Genomic DNA, 17289 nt, shown 5'->3' with positions numbered 1-17289 from the left:
TGTAGATGCATTAACAAAATATGTGAGCTTTGAGAAGTTCTCTTGGTGTAGAGAAACAATGGGCGTTGCAGGGTTGGATAAATGACTAAGCTCTCATGTGGCCCCCTATGGAAAGAAAACAGCATGTGGGAGAATGTTGGGTTGTGTTATATTCTTTCCATGACTAGCTCCCCTAGTTAACCAGGGGGTTAGAGGGGGAGCATAGCCCCCCCTTCGTTGCACCGATTGTGCAGCAGGGGGTCACAAGGGCTTTGAGGGGGGTGAGTAGCCCCCCTCTACGGGGTCTAGAGAAGCGCCCTGGGGAATTTTTTTGTTTTGACCCTATATTAGGTTGGGTGGACCTACCTATGGTTTTGTCCATGGTTTTCGCACATGGTTTTGGATGCGATGGTTTTTGGTCCATGGTATTGGATGCTTCGGCATGTATAAATATGTATTGTAATATTGAAAGGAACATATTGAAAAATCAATCTGGTAGTCCTAGTTTTGGGATCCAGGGGAAAATATCTGTGTATATGTGTTTTATGTGTTATGCTCTCGCATTGTATATTTTCTGTCTTTTAGAATTCGTATGCAAGGAATTTATGTATGGAGTTAAATCCTTCATTCATTCATCAATAATGTATCCCAGATACTGAACCTAGGTCATGCCAAAAGTGCATTTCTCCAATTTGGCACATAGCTTATGTTTCCACAATGTTTGGAGAACCTGTCGGATGTGGGGGGGGGTGCTCTTCCCAACTTTGGCTGAAGATCCAGATGTCATCCAAGTATACCACTACAAATGAGTTGGCGAAGGGCCACAAGATGTCATCCATTAGCCTCACGAAGGTTGCAGGAGCATTCGCAAACCCAAAATGCATCACCAAACATTTGAAAAGGCCCTCCTTGGCTTTGAATGTAGTCTTCCACATATTGGAGGGTTCAATTGGTACTTGGCGATATCCAGACTTCATGTTGATCTTGATGAAATATTTTTCCCCATTTAGTTAGTCCAGAAGGTCATCAATCTGTGGGCTCACGTACCTATTCTGGACATTGATCTTGTTCAGCACTTGATAGTCAATACAGAGTCTCCAAGTTCCATCCTTCTTCTGTACCAACACGATCGGTCTCCCACAGGGCGATGAACTCGGGTGGATGTGACCTTTCTGAAACAACTCCTGAATCTGCCTCTTGATTTTGTCGTTCTCTAGAATGAAGTGCTGATAGATCATTCCATTAGGCAGCGATGCACCTGGGGTCGGATCGATGGAGTGCTTCACCTGACAGTGCAGAGGCACCCCTGTGGGGGAGGTGAGGATGTCCTCATACTCCTCCATGATCTTGTCGAACTGTTGTTGCTGTGTGGAGAGGCCATGTCTGGAGGTCATGGCCATCATCTTCTTCTTTCCCTGAGGGTGTATCATCAGGAAGAAAAATTTCATAGTTTTGGAAATGAGCTTACTGCATTGTTTTGCCGTAAGCAAAGAGATGACGATATGTGGTGCTACCTCTAGTATCCTATACCACTTATTTCCAAAAGTAAAAATAACAACACGAGGCCTTGATTCATACACATCATGTCACTTCCATAAGTATGGTTGGCCTAATAATACATCACAAAAATCAAGGGGAGCAACATCACATAATACCTCATTCGTGAAGGGCTTGATGTTGTATGGAAGGCGACACTTCTGGCTCACGCGAAGATCCTGTCCTTGGTGAAGACACCTGATGGTGTATGGTTGTGGATGTGTTGTGGTCAGTAATCCCATCCGCTTCATGACCTCTATCGAAATGAGGTTGTTTTGGCTCCCATTGTTGACAATGAACTGTAGCGGGGAACCCTTTACTCACATTTGGGACTCAAAGGGGTTCTCCTCCTCCTCTGGATCTTCGGGTTCCTCCTTCTAGATCTTCATGCTGGAAATGGTGGCGTTGGGCTCTGCATCGATATTCTACTTTTGTTATTCCCCTTATCGGGTTCTAACTCAGAGTCGGAATATGCATTTGATTCTGAAGTCTTTAGCTTAGCCCCCAATGACTGCTTGGCCCGACACTTACTTGTGTTGTCAGTGGAGCTCTTATGGAACTCATACAACTTTTCCATGTCCCTATTCGGTTTCGCGACAATGTTCTTTGCTTGTAGCTTTGATTGGATTTCCTAGGCTGCCCCGCCTTGGCTTTGTCCTTTGTTATGCGGTTTGGGGGCACCTTTCCCTTGCTTCAGATTCGTAGTTCCAAATTCTCGCTTCTTTTGTTTAAACTTTTGCTTGATCTTGACAACATATTGGTATGTCGTGTTGAGCGAGGAGATGTCTAGGAATTCCACCTCATCCTGGATATACCTATCCAGGTAGCCGCGGTACTTGAGAACCAAATTATTCTCAGGATACTTGATACCGAACTTTGTGGGAATGGTATGAAAAACACTAGTAAACTCTGGCACATCTTGGTCCCTTCCCTGTCACAACATTGTCCACTTTATGTATTTATCCTTATAGCTGCCGATAGGGTAGTACTAGTCCTTGATTACATGCTGAAACGAGTTCCAAGTGGGTGCGACTGAAAACAATTACTGCTCACAGTAGGTTTCCCACTAGTCCTTTATGTGGGGGGTTACTTTGAGAAGTGAAAAAGTGGTATTTTTCTAGCTGGAAAAATCATGAACGAAAAAATATCCTTCTAGCGTATTTAACCATTTATCTACAATGTCTACATCTATCTGACCCTTAAATATGGGAATGTCAAAGTTAACTTGTACCTTAAACGATGTGGCACTTCTAGAGTAGCTTTTAGAAGTGGATGAGTCACCCTTGGGTAGCTACTGAAGGATCTTGGCAAAGTTGTCCATCATCGCGTTCCTTTGTTGCTTGAGGAATTCTTCGAGAAAGATTTTGATACAATCTTCTACCCCTTCATCTTTCTTTTCATCTGCCATGGGAGGCCGTCAGGATTTGTGAGGTTGGCCTTATAAAGGTTCGAACAGTTCAAGCCCTAACTGCTTATATCCCGACTTCGTTGGGGACATGCAAAGAAAAATAGAGAAAGAGCAGACCGCTCTGATACCACTAATCCAGATTCAAACAAGAACACAAAAAATTATAGATATAACCATAAATAGAAAGATTCTACATAAATAACACTTCATTTCATTAATATCAAATACTGAAATAAACTTACAAACATAATGGAAATAAGACTAGCTCGGGTGATGGTAGCTTATCTATGAGAAGAGATGTGGTGGCTACATGCCTCTGAACTATGTTACAATGAGGCTTGAAGGCCTACTTATTGTTGAGAAGCAATGGAAACCCTAAACATCCAAAAACCTAACCCTAGGAGATGAAGTGCCAAACTATGGGCCCCATTTGGATAAATTGGTACATCAACTTCCCGGGGTCGTAGCTTTGGCATATGATCTCCGTTTGACATGCACAATACCTCATTAGAAATATATATCCAAGGAATACAATGTTTTAGGGAGAAACATTGGTTCATGACCCATGTTTCTCTCAATTTTCCCAAAAAACGTTGTTTAGGGCCTCAAAGCTTCAGAATTTTGGTACCCGAAAAACTGCCAAAAATAGTAAATTGTGCTACAAATAAGGAAATAAAAAAAATTAAAGAAACAATGATGGGTGTCCAAGTGGAATAGGTGGGTGGCCACCAATATCCACCTGGATCATTCCTCCCCCCTTAGGAAGCAATGCTCCCCATTGTTGAGTTCCTCCATGAGATGAGGAAACTTATGCTGAACCTGGTCCCTAGTGAGCCACTTGCCTTGGTGAAGGATTTGGCTTGCTTTGACAACTCGATATAGTTGGATGCTTTGTTGTCGGGTTTTCTTGATCTGTGTGTCCATGATCTGATTAGTTGTGGCTTGCTCCATGCAATCTGGATTTGACTCTGTAGGTGTGAGCTGTTCTGGAATGTCTGATGTGTCCAGCAATGGTGGGAGGTATGGTCGAAGGCAGTCCACATTGAACATTGAGTGTAGGCCAAGGAATGAGGGAAGGCTGAGCTCAAATTCATTGTCACCCATAGCCCTGGTAATGGTGTAAGGACCATATCAGAGTGGTATTTGTTTCCTATAGGCTCCAGTAAGGCAGTCCTTTTGCAAATGTAACCAGAATTTGTTGCCCACCTGAAACTTGTGTGCCACCCGATGTTGATCATGTCGTTTCTTGTACTTGGAATTTGATTTCTCTAGAATGTCATGGAACTACTGGTGGATATGTTGGATGTTCTCAATGAAGTTATTTGCCTTATCGACTTCCGATTGGACATGAGCTGAATCTGCTTGAGTAGCTGCAAATGATATGGACACATCAATGGGACATAGTGGCTAGTATCCCATGCCCACCTCAAAGGGGCTATGGCCAGTCGAGTTTTGGAGAACCAGGTTATATTTGTGCTAGACATGGGGAAGGCTCTCATCCCATGTGCATGGATGATTTGAGTTGTACATGCACAAATATGTATGACCATCTTATTGATGACCTCTATTTGGCCATCAGTTTGGGGATGGAACGCTGTGGACTTAGTGAGATTGGTGTCCAACATTGACTAGAGACTTGACCAAAATGCTCTAAGAAATATTCTACCTTGATCTGAGATGATAGACTGTGGAATCAAAAAGTGTACCCACACTCGTTCAAATAAGAGTTTAGCCGTGGATGCTGTTGTGATATTCTTCTTGCAGGCTACCAAAATGGCCATCTTCGAGAATTTGTTGATGACCACAAAAACAAAGTCATTTCCATTCTTAGTAGAAGGAAGGCTAGACATTTAATCCATGTAGATGAATTCCCAAGGTCAAATACGAGTAGGAAGTGGAGTATATAGGCCTTGCTTCTTGATGTTCGGTTTGGCAATGGTGTAGGAAGTGGAGGATTTGATGTATTTCCCAACATCCTGTCAAAGATTCAACCAATAGAAATACTTCTGCAGTACTGCCATTGTTTTCTCGACCCTAAAATGGCCAACGCCCTGGCTGTAGTGTGCTTCCCAAATCATCTTGGCCTCGCTTGCTTGAAGGAACACAAAGGTGTCCTAGGTGGCATAGTAGGGCATCCTGGAGGTTAAAATATTGAACTTGTTTACCCTCCAAGGGCATCTGGTATGTGTGGCTGAATTTCAGGTCGCTTTTGTAGAGAAGTGTCCAATCAGAAGTCTCATGCCAACAAGAGTTGAACACGGTGGTTAGCACCATGATCGGTGGTCATTTGAGGTAGTTTGCAACATTATTGGTGCTACCCTTCTTATACTTGATATTCAAATGGAACTGCTGCAAGTATGTTGACCACTTTTGATGGAGATAATTTTGCAACTTCCCTTGTATCTGTATGAACTGCAAGGTTTGGTAGTTTGTGTGGATGACCATTTCCTTCCCCAAAATTTAATTCTTCCATTGTCAGTAGGCCTGCATAATGGAATACATCTCTTTGTCATAATTTCGATACTTTTGGACTGTGTCTGGAGGTGTCTCACTTTGATATACCACTGGATGCCCCTGTTGAGTAAGGACTACCCCAATAGCATAGTCAGAGGCATCTGTCTCAATCACAAATGGCTGTTACAAGTTTGGTAAAGTGAGCACTGGTGCAGAGCAAAGGCGGTGTTTCAACTCCGTGAATGCCTTCTGTTGAGATTCATACCAAAAGAATTTTGCTTTCGCTCCTCCCTTGGTGACTTGACTCAAGGGCCAAGTGATATGAGAGAATCCCAAGATGAACCTATGATAGAAATTGGAAATACCCAGAAAGCTACAGAGCTCTGTCAGAGTGGTTGGGGATGGCCAATCCCAAATGACTTGGATCTTGGCTAGATCCATATGCACCCCTCGTTCATCAATAATGTATCCCACATACTAAACCTGGGTGATGCAAAAAGTGCATTTCTCCAAATTAGCACATAGCTTGTGTTGCCGTAGTATTTGGAGAACCTATTGGATGCGGTGGAGGTTCTTTTCCCAACTCTGGCTAAAGATCAGGATTTCATCCAAGTATACCACAACAAATGAGTTGGTGAAGGGCCACAATATGTCATCCATCAGCCTAATGAAGGTTGCACGAGAATTCGTTAACCCAAAAGGCATAACTAACCATTCAAAAAGGCCCTCCTTGGCTTTTAAGGAAGTCTTCCACACATCGGAGGGTTAGATTGGTACTTGGTGATAGCCAAACTTCAAGTCGATCTTGCTAAAATATTTCCCCCTCTTCAGTTGGTCCAGAAGGTCATCAATCCGTGGGATTGGGAATCTATTGTGGACAGTGATCTTGTTTAGCGTGCAATAGTCAATACCTAGTCTCCAAGTCCCATCCTTCTTCTATACCAACACGATTGGTCTCCCACAGGGTGATGATCTCAGATGGATGTCACCTTTCTGTAGCAGTTGTTGAATCTACCTCTTGATTTCATCATTCTCTAGAATGGAGCACCGATAGATTGGTCCATTAGGTAGTAGTGCACCTGGGGTCACATCAATAGAGTGCTTGACCTAACAGTTCAGAGGCACCCCTGTGGGGGAGGTGAAGATGTCCTCTTAATCCTCGATGATCTTGTCCATCTGTTGCTGTCATGGGGAGGGGCCATGTCTGGAGGTCATGGCCACTGTCTTCTTCTTTCCCTGAATGTGTATCATTAAGAAGACAAATTTCCCAGTTTTGGAAATGAGCTTACTGCATTTTTTTGCAGTAACCAAAGAGATGACAGTATGTTGTGCTACCTCCAGTATCCTATACAACTTATTTCCCAAAGTAACAATAAGAGCATGAGGCCTTGACTCATACATGGCATGTCACTCCCATATGTATGGTTGGCCTAAATAATACATCACAAATATCAAGGGGAGAAACATCACATAATACCCCACCTGTGAAGGGCTTGATGTTGTATGGAAGGTGACACTACTAGCTCACGCGAAGATCCTATCCATGGTGAAGCCATCCGATGATGTATGGTTATGGATGTGTTGTGGTCGATAAGCCCATCCTCTTTGTGACCTCTACCAAAATGAGGTTCTTTTGGCTCCTGCTGTCAATAATGAACTATAGCGGGGAACCCTTTACCCACATCTGGGAGTGGAAGAGTTGCTCCTCCTCCTCCGGATCTTCAGATTTCTTCTTGTAGATTTTCATGGTTGTAATAGTGGATTTGGTCTCTGCATCGATAATATACTTCCATTTTTTATTCCCCTTTTCAGGTTCTGACACAGATTCAGAGCATGCATCTGATTCCGAAGCCTTTAGCTCAGCCACCAATGGCTGCTTGGCCTAACACTCACTTGTGTTGTCAGCGGAGCCCTTATGGAACTCACACCACTTTCCCATGTCCTTCTTTGGCTTCATGGTTTTTTTCTTTTCTTGTGGCTTTGGAGGGTTATCTTGGGCCGCCCTGCCTTGGATTTGTCCTTTGTTCGGTAGTCTGGGGGCACCTTTCCCTTGCTTCGGATTTGCAGATCCAAAGTCTCGCTTCTTCTGTTTAAACTTTTTCTCAACCTTGATGGCATATCGATATGTTGTGCCGAGTGAGAAGATGTCCAGGAGTTCCATCTCATCCTGGATGTACCTATGTAGGCAACTATGGTACTTGAGAACCAAATTCTTCTCAGAATCCTTGATACCCAACTTCTTGCGAAGGGTACGAAAAACATTGGTAAACTCTGACACATCTTGGCCCCTTCCCTATTGCAGCATTATCCACTTTATATATTTATTCTCATAGCTCCCGATAGGTTAGTATTGCTCCTTGATGGCATCCCGAAATGAGTTCCAAGTGGGTGTGACTGAAAACAATGAGTTCATATTTAATCCTTCTGCTCACAATAGGTTTCTAACCAGTCCTTGACATGGGGGGCTGCTTTCAGAAGTGCAAAAGTGATCTTTTCCCAGATGGAAAAATCATGAACGAAAAAATATCCTTCTAGCATATTTAACCATTTATCTACCTTGTTTACATTTATCTGGCCCTCAAATATGGGAATGTCAAAGTTAACTTGTACCTTAAAGGGTGTGGCGCTTCTAGAGTAGCTGCCAGAAGTAGATGTGCCGCCCTTGGGTAGCCGCTAAAGGATCTGGGCAAAGTTGTCCATCATCACATTCCTTTGTTGCTAAAGGGATTCTTCGAGTAATATTTTGATAGGATCTCCTTCCCCCTCGTATTTCTCTTCATCCACCATGGGAGGTCGTCGGGATTTGCGAGGTTGGTCTTGCAAAAGTTTGACCAGTTCAAGCCCTAACTCGTTATATCTTGACCTCATTGGGGATATGCAAAGAAAAAAAAAGAAAGAAAAGACTGCTCTGATACCACTAATCCCAATTTAAACATGAATGCAACAAATTACAAATAAATGATAAATACAAAGATGCAGTAGAAATAACACTTCATTTCCTTAATATCAAATACTGAAATATGCTTACAAACAGAATGAAAATGAGACTAGCTTGGGCAATGGTAGCTACATGCCTCTGAACTGTGTTACAATGAGGCTCGAAGGCCTATTTATTGTTGAGAAACAATGGAAACCCTATACATCCAAAAACCTAACCCTAGGAGATGAAGCACCAAACTATGAGCCCCGTTTGGGTAAATTGGTACATCAACTTCCCGAGGTCGTAACTTTGGCATACCATCTCTGTTTGACACGCACAATACCTTGTTAGAAAGATCTATCTAAGGAATACAACTCTTGACGGAGAAAAATTGGTCTGCATCCCTTGTTATCCCCAATTTTCCCAAAAAAAATGTCATTTAGGGCCTCAAAACTGTTCTTGAAGTTCGGGACATAAAAATTTTCCAAGAATAGTAAATTGTGCTACAAATAAGGAAACTGAAAAACTAAAAGAAGCAATGGTGGGGGTCCAAGTGGAATAGGTGGGTGGCCACCAATATCCACCTGGATCATTCCTCCCCCATTAGGAATCAATGGTCCCCATTGCATTGAGTTCCTCCATGAGATGAGGAAACTTTTGCTGAACTTGGTCCCCTGTGAGCCACTTGCCCTGGTGAAGGAGTTGGCCTGCTTTGAAAACTTGATATAGTTGGATCCTTTATTGTCAAGTGTTCTTGATCTGCGTGTCCATGATCTGATCAGCTTTGGCTTGCTGCATGCAATCTAGATTTAATTCTGTAGGTGTGACCTCTTCTGCAATGTCTAATGTGTCCAACAATGGTGGGAGGTATGGTCGAAGGTGGTCAACATTGAACACTAGGTGCAGGCCAAGGAATGGGGGAATGTTGAGCTCAAACTCATTGTCACCCATAGCCTTGGTAATGGTGTAAGGACCATATCGGAGGGGTCTTCATTTCTAATAGGCTTCAGTAAGGTGTTCCTTCTGCAAATGTAACCAGAATTTGTCACCCACCTGAAACTTGTGTGCCACCCGATGTTGATCATGTTGTTTCTTGTACTTGGCATTTGATTTCTCCAGAATGCGATGGAACTACTGGTGGATATGTTGGATGTTCTCAATGAAGTTTTTTGCCTTATCGGCTTCCAACTGGACATGTGCTGAATCTGCTTGAGTCGCTGCAAATGGTATGGTCACATCGATGGGACATAGTGGTTGGAATCCCAAGCCCACCTGAAAAGGGATGTGGCCAGTTGAGTTGTGGAGAGCCGGTTATAGTTGTGTTGGACATAGGGAAGGCTCTCATCCCATGTGCATGCATGCTTGAAAGTCTGGTAAAGTGAGCACTGTTACAGATCTGAGGAAATGTTTCAACTCTGCGAATGCCTTCTATTGAGATTTAGACCAAAAGAATTTCACTTTCTCTCCTCCCTTAGTGACTTGACTCAAGGGCCAAGTGATATGAGAGAATCCCAACACGAACCTGCGAGAGAAATTGGCAAGACCCAGAAAGCTACGGAGTTCTGTCAGAGTGGTTGGGGCAAGCCAATCCTGAATAATTTGGATCTTGGTTGGATCCACATGCACCCCTCATTCATCAATAATGTATCCCATATATTGAACCTGGGTCTTGTCAAAAGTGCATTTCTCCAAATTGGCACACAACTTGTGTTGCCACAGTGTTTGGAGAACCTGTCGGATGTGGTGGAGGTGCTCTTCCCAACTCTTCCTGAAGATTAGGATGTCATCCAAGTATACAACTACAAATGAGTTGGCAAAGGGCAACAATATGTCATCCATCAGCCTCATGAAGGTTGCAAAAGCATTCGTCAACCCAAAAGGCATAACGAACCATTCGAAAAGGCCCTCCTTGGCTTTGAAAGCAGTATTCCACACATCGAAGGGTTCGATTGGTACCTGGTGATATCCAGACTTCAAGTCGCCCTTGCTGAAATATTTTTCCCTTTCAGTTGGTCCAGAAGGTCATTAATCCATGGGATCGGGTCTCTATTCTAGATAGTGATCTTGTTTAGTGCCCGATAGTCAATACAGAGTCTCCAAGTCCCATCCTTCTTCTGTACCAACATGATCATCTCCCACAGGGAGATGAACTCAGACGTATGTGACCTTCCTGCAGTAGCTCTTGAATCTCCCTCTTGATTTCATCATTCATCAAAATGGAGCGTTGATAGATTGTTCCATTACGCAGTGGTGTACCTGGGGTCAAATCAATGGAGTGCTTGGCCAGATAGTGCAAAGGCACCCCTATGGGGGAGGTGAAGGTGTCCTCGTACTCCTCCATGACCTTGTCCATTTTTTGTTGCCGTGCAGAGGGGCCATGTCTAGAGGTCATGGCCACCATTTTCTTCTTTTCCTGAGGGCATATCATCAGAAAGACAAATTTCCCGATTTTGGAAATGAGCTTACTGCATTGTTTTGCAATAATCAAAGAGATGGCGGTAGGCGGTTCTACCTCTGGTATCCCATAAAAATTATTTCCCAAAGTAATAATAACAACACGAGGCCTTGACTCATACATAGCATGTTGCTTCCATAAGTATGGTTGGCCTAATAATACATCACAAACATCAAGGGGAGCAACATCACAAAATACCTCATTCGTGAAGGGCTTGATGTTGTATGGAAGGCAACACTGTTGGCTCATGTGAAGATCTTTTCCTTGGTGAAGCCACCCGATGGTGTACGGTTGTGGATGTGTTGTTGTCAGTAAGCCCAGTTGCTTCAAGACCTCTGCCGAAATGAGGTTCTTTTGGATCCCTTTATCGACAATGAACTATAGCGAGGAACCCTTTACCCACATCTAGGAGTGGAAGAGGCACTCCTCCTCCTTCTGATCTTTGGGTTCCTCCTTCTGGATCTTCCTAGTGGAAATGGTGGCATTGGGCTCCGCATCGATAAGCTACTTCCCTTTGTCATTCCCCTTGTCGGGTTCTGACTCAAAGTCGGAACATGCATATCATTTCGAAGCCTTTAGCTCTACCACCAGTGACTGCTTGGCCCGACACTCACTTGTGCTGTGAGTGGAGCTCTTATAGAACTCACACCACTTTCTTGTGTCCTTCCTCAGCTTCGCGGTGTTGTTCTTTGCTTGCGGCTTTGGTGGGTTGTCCTGGGTCGCCCCACCTTATCTTTGTCCTTTTTTCTATGGTTTGGGGGAACCTTTCCCTTGCTTCGGATTAGCAGATCCAAAGTCTCGTTTCTTCTGTTTAAACTTTTGCTCTATATTCATGGCATATCGGTATGCCGTGCCGAGCAAAGAGATGGCTAGGAATTCCATCTCGTCCTAGATGTACCTCTACAGGCAGCCATGGTACTTGAGAACCAAATTCTTCTCAGAATCCTTGATACCCAACTTCATGTGAAGGGTATAAAAAACATTGGTAAACTCTAGCACATATCGGTCCCTTCCCTGTCGTAGCGTTGTCCACTTTATGTATTTATCCTCCTAGCTCTTGACAGGGTAGTACTACTCCTTGATGGCATCCCGAAATGAGTTCCAAGTGAGCGTGACTGAAAACAGTGAACTCGTACTTTGATCCTTTTGCTCACAGTAGGTTTCCCACCAGTCCTTGATGTGGGGGGCTGCTTGGAGAAGTGCAAAAGTGACATTTTCTCGGTTGGAAAAATCATGAACAGAAAAATATCATTTTCGCACATTTAACCATTTATCTAAAGTGTCTGCATCTATCTAGCCATAAAATATGGTAATGTCAAAGTTAACTTGTACCTTAAACGGTGTGGCACTTCCAGATTAGCTGCCGGAAGTAGATACGTTGCCCTTGGGGTAGCTACTGAAGGATCTAGGAAAAGTTGTCCATCATCGCGTTCCTTTGTCGCTCGAGGGCTTCTTTGAGCAATATTTTGATAGGATCTCATGCCCCCTCATCTTTCTTTTCATCCACCATGGGAGGTTGTCGGGATTTGCGAGGTTGGTCTTGCAAAGGTTCGACCAGTTCAAGCCCTAACTCCTTATATCCCAACCTCGTTGGGGACAGGCAAAGAAAAACAGAGAAAGAGCAGACCGCTCTGATACCATTGATCCGAATTTAAACAAGAATGTAAAAAATTACTGATATAACCAGAATTACAAAGATGCAGTAGAAATAACACTTCATTTCATTAATATCAAATACTGAAATATGCTTACAAACATAATGGAAATAACGCTAGCTCAGGCAATGGTAGCTTATCTTTGAGAAGAGATGTCATGGCTACATGCCTCTGAACTATGTTACAATGAGTCTCAAAGTCCTATTTATTGTTGAGAAAGAATGGAAACCCTAAACATCCAAAAACCTAACCCTAGGAGATGAAGCGCCAAACTATGGGCACCGTTTGGGTAAATTGGTACATCAATTTCTCGAGGTCATAACTTTGGCATACAATCTTTGTTTGACGTGCACAATACCTTGTTAGAAAGATCTATTTGAGTACTACAACTTTTGAGTGAGAAACATCAAAATACGACCCATGTTGCTCCTTGTTTCCCCAAAAAACATCTTTTAGGGCCTCAAAACAACTCTGGAAGTTCGGGACTCGAAAAACTGACAAAAATATTAAATTGTGTTACAAATAAGGAAACTAAAAAACTGAAAGAAAATATGGTGGGGATCCAAGTGGAATAGGCAGGTGGCCACCAATATCCACCTGGATCAATATTCTAGTGGATGAACAACCTAAACGATCCCTTCCACAGGTCTAATTTGATGGGGCTTTTATTGATGAGGATGATTCCTCTAGGGTTGCCTTTGTTTTACATCTAACATTAGATATCTCCTTTTAGGTCTCTATTGGACTAGGTCCTATTTCAAATAATTTGGTGAGTTCCAAACATGTTGTCTTCTTCTAGCATTTCCCATTGAACATGGTGTCAAACATCTTCTGCTATATGGAGACTCAAATCTTGTGGTCAATTGGTTAAATAGAATTCAACCATGCAAAAATTTCATTTTATATCCCATTTTGGATGAAGATTTAAGATTAAAGAACATGCTTACTCTTTTTTCATGTCATCATATTCACATGGAACTAAACTAGATTTCTGATGGCCTCTCATATGTGGCTTTGCTACAAGATAAAGTTCTGTGGCATATTACTAAATATCACAATGGTGTTCCCTCTCATTTATTGACTAGGTGGTTGGGTTATCTCACTAAATGGAAACCTCCATGATCATGGTTTTGGGGCTACTTATTTAGTACGACATTTCAATTTTTATTTATATATATATATTAAACTTTAATTTGCAACTTCTACTAGAGATTGATACATTTTCATATACATTTTTTTAAACTGCTAATATTTTCAATGCTTCTATATGAACCAATTCCATTTTTTTTTTTTAATTTTGGGATGCATGCTATACATGAACCCATCATAGACAGGTATGAAAACATGTATTATATAATGAGAAAACGATAGGGATACACACTACCAATGTGTTTACAAAGTGTAATTTTTGTTATACTTAATAAAAATTATAGGTTTTTTCTGTAGAAACAAACATACTTATGGTATCAAGTTCATCTTCCAACTTCCCAAGAATTTGTTGAAGTTAAAATATGTTATTCATTAGCATTAAAAAATATCTTGGCTGAGCATTAAGATATCTTAGCTGAAGCAAATAAGCCTTCATATATGCTTCTGTTATTGCTTCATTCGACCATTTGTATCACTATTGGTATTGAAATAGTATCAGCTAAACCATGGTGTTCTGAGTGGTAGAGTATTCTCCCCCCCTCCTTATGCCCCAGTCTCCTCCTCCTCTGTTTGTATTAGTAGTTATTTGGAACTAGGATGATAGATTATAGTGTAACACCAAATTAATAATGCCAAGAATATCAGACTCATCTTTCAAACTCATGGCAAAGTTTCCATTTAAAGTAATTTTGGCTTAAAATAAAAGTAATTTGAAAAACCGCTTCACTAGAAAAATATTTTCGACAACGATGATAGCAAAAAGACTTACAAAATTCAAGAAACAATAGAAAAATGATAAAACTAATCTTGATAACATTAGTTTCAAATGAAATATGGAAAGTCACTTTCCTAGAGCTTTAAGAAGTGATTTCAATGCTAATGGGGCTACAACAAGATGAACTTTGGAAAATTGATTAGCTAGAGCTTTTAGAAAATAGGTGAGAGCCAAAAGACCTACATATAATGTGTTAGAGGCCATAAGTCATCCAAATCATGAATTGGCATCAAATTTCTGAAAGGACATTTAACTACTATCAATTTTAATGGTATTCATTAACCACTGGTCATCATCAATATGGCTAGTACTAATTTTCTTGATCTATAATAAAAAATACTATTCCAAAATCGGTTACATAAAACTATATCCATTTTTCTTAAATTCCCACTCAAGATAATCCAATCCATAGGATGGTGTTTCATGATTCCTATGTTTGGAATGATTTAGAAATCAATATCAACATATTATTTTATTAATATCGTAATTCTCATTTTATTTTTATTTATGAAGCAATACAGTGACACTTAAACATTGATTTTATTGCACTGGGTTACTGCGTCATTATGGCAGTGTTATTTTCCATTTTAGTTTGAACCTAATGTTCAGTCTAGATTAACCCTACGATTAACTAATTCTCTCCTGCTAATAAATACAAGTCTTTTCAAATTTAGGGAATCAATGTGTGTTCATGACATTTACTATGTTAGCTTGTATTCCTACCAACCAATGTTTTATAGTCAAAATAGAGTGAAAAAACCTTTGTATTGATGTTTTATGAATACTAATTGCATTAGTGATTTCACATTTGTCGATTGAACACATATTTTCTAATATTAAATGATGTATGTTTCTAATCGATGTGAGGAAGAAGTGATTTGTGGGAGAATGAATATATGGAGCAAATAACATAATTTTTTTTTAAATGTTCCACACTTCTACATACATTCTCCTTCCACATAGTTCTTTTGCACATTTCCATTTTGCATAATACTAGACATAAAATCAATTAAGTAGAAGTTTTGGCTTGTTAAAATTTGTGTCATGAAAATTTTGGTTTTTGTGTATATTGGATGTAGAATAAGTATATATTATTAATCATATTTGTGAGCCAAAACTGTATCTTGACTTAATATGGTTTCTAGCAGTTCACGCTAAGCTAAAAGCTAGCATTACAAAAGTATTATCTTTACAACAAGCATTTTACTTCTCTCAAATATATGACAACCATGAGGTAATTTATGGGAATTGTGGGAAATATTAATTGATCATAATGATTTTTTCCCCTTCCAGGTTGGTAATTTCTTACAATTTTTATCCAATAAATTGGTTTGAAATTACAAATCATTATAAAAATTTATGCTACTTTAAATTGTGGTGTGCTATATGTATTCAATTCTAAAATTTGATGGACACACCTCTAGATATGCCAATTTGAATAACTTTATTGACAACATAATTATAATGATAAAATTGGAACATTAATTTCAATGAAGTCAAACAATGATATGGAGAGTTGCAAGCAATGGTATTTATATATAAATGCTTTTATATATTAATTTGTGCAAAAATTTTGACAACAAACATAGATGTCCAATTCGACAATTACACATGCTAAACTTCCCACTCCTTTTTTCTTTTATTATATACCTAATTGGAAATTCTCACGTAAAGTCCTTATTAGATGTTTTAGGTTAGTAGTGGTAGAATGGGAAAGGGTTTTGTTTTCATTGTTGTATGTGAAGTACAAAGAGCTTTCATTCAACAATGTTTTCTCTGCACCTCCGCATTCCGCATAATGAGAAATTTTCCACACAAGATAATGAAATAAGTGATGTAGGCTAATTTTAATTATTAAAATAACATAAGCTATGAAAAAACATAAATTTTAAAATCAAATTGCGGAGCTTTACTATTCTAAATGGATTCGACATTAGCAATTTATGAAATTGAACATTGAAATTACAATTTACAATGTAACTGATGCATGATTTCTTGGAGCACAATAATGGAGTTAATCATGCCAAGTCACCTAAAGGGTGTGTAAGAGATATCAATTTGTATTGAAATTATATCAATTTAAAAATATAAAGCATATAAAATTAAATATATACACATTTAAACTCTATTGATTTAAGCATTGGTGTACTTACACATTACGACAAATTAATTACAATATTTAAATTATTTATTAATCTTCATTATTTTCTTAATAATTTAATTATAAATGATATGATGATATTATTTTCTATTACACTTTTGGATTTTTAGTGTGTGACGGGCATGAAAATCAAGTAAAAAAACCTTCCCCTTTTCACACATAAATACTATATATTTTGGTGTAGAGTTGTTTGTGTTCCTTGCTCCACACACACTTCTTGCTGGGATCCCCACACAATATTTCTGCTACACTCCTTAGACAACTTTTATTTTCACTCTGAAACAAAGATTATTATCCTCATAGCTTAGCTTGTCTATGTACCTTGCTAGAATTTTATATTCCAAAGGATATATCTCATTAGAAAAATATACCATTTGATCTCGCTAATGGAGAGGTTGAAGAATTATGAAGGGAAATAGATAACATCCAAATCCGTAAATTATTAACAAGAGGTGAATTGCAAAATCAATATATAATATTATGGGAAATCATAATCCTAGTTTGGGCATGCTTATTGACTCTATTTTATCAATTAATGTATATCTTTGACCTTTTGAATGTACAAGGATTCTAGGAAAGAGGGCATGTTGTATTAGTATGAACAGAGGGATAATTAAACTATTGAGCCATCAATATAAGTCTCCTGTACGGAGGAATGCATTTAATGTACCTTGAAAAAAATGCATTCAACAATAAAATGAAGTGTTTGAGTTTGAAACATTTTCTGGGAAACAAATTAATCAACTAATTGGCAATTTTGGCTTATTAATGCATGCGAGGAAGAAGTGTTGTGTGGA

This window comes from Pinus tabuliformis, chromosome 6, assembly GCF_031772625.1.
Source record: "Pinus tabuliformis cultivar Carrire ecotype Pingquan chromosome 6, CPIR1, whole genome shotgun sequence".
Taxonomy (NCBI): Eukaryota; Viridiplantae; Streptophyta; class Pinopsida; order Pinales; family Pinaceae; genus Pinus; species Pinus tabuliformis.
Note: the sequence above shows the minus strand (reverse complement) of the source record.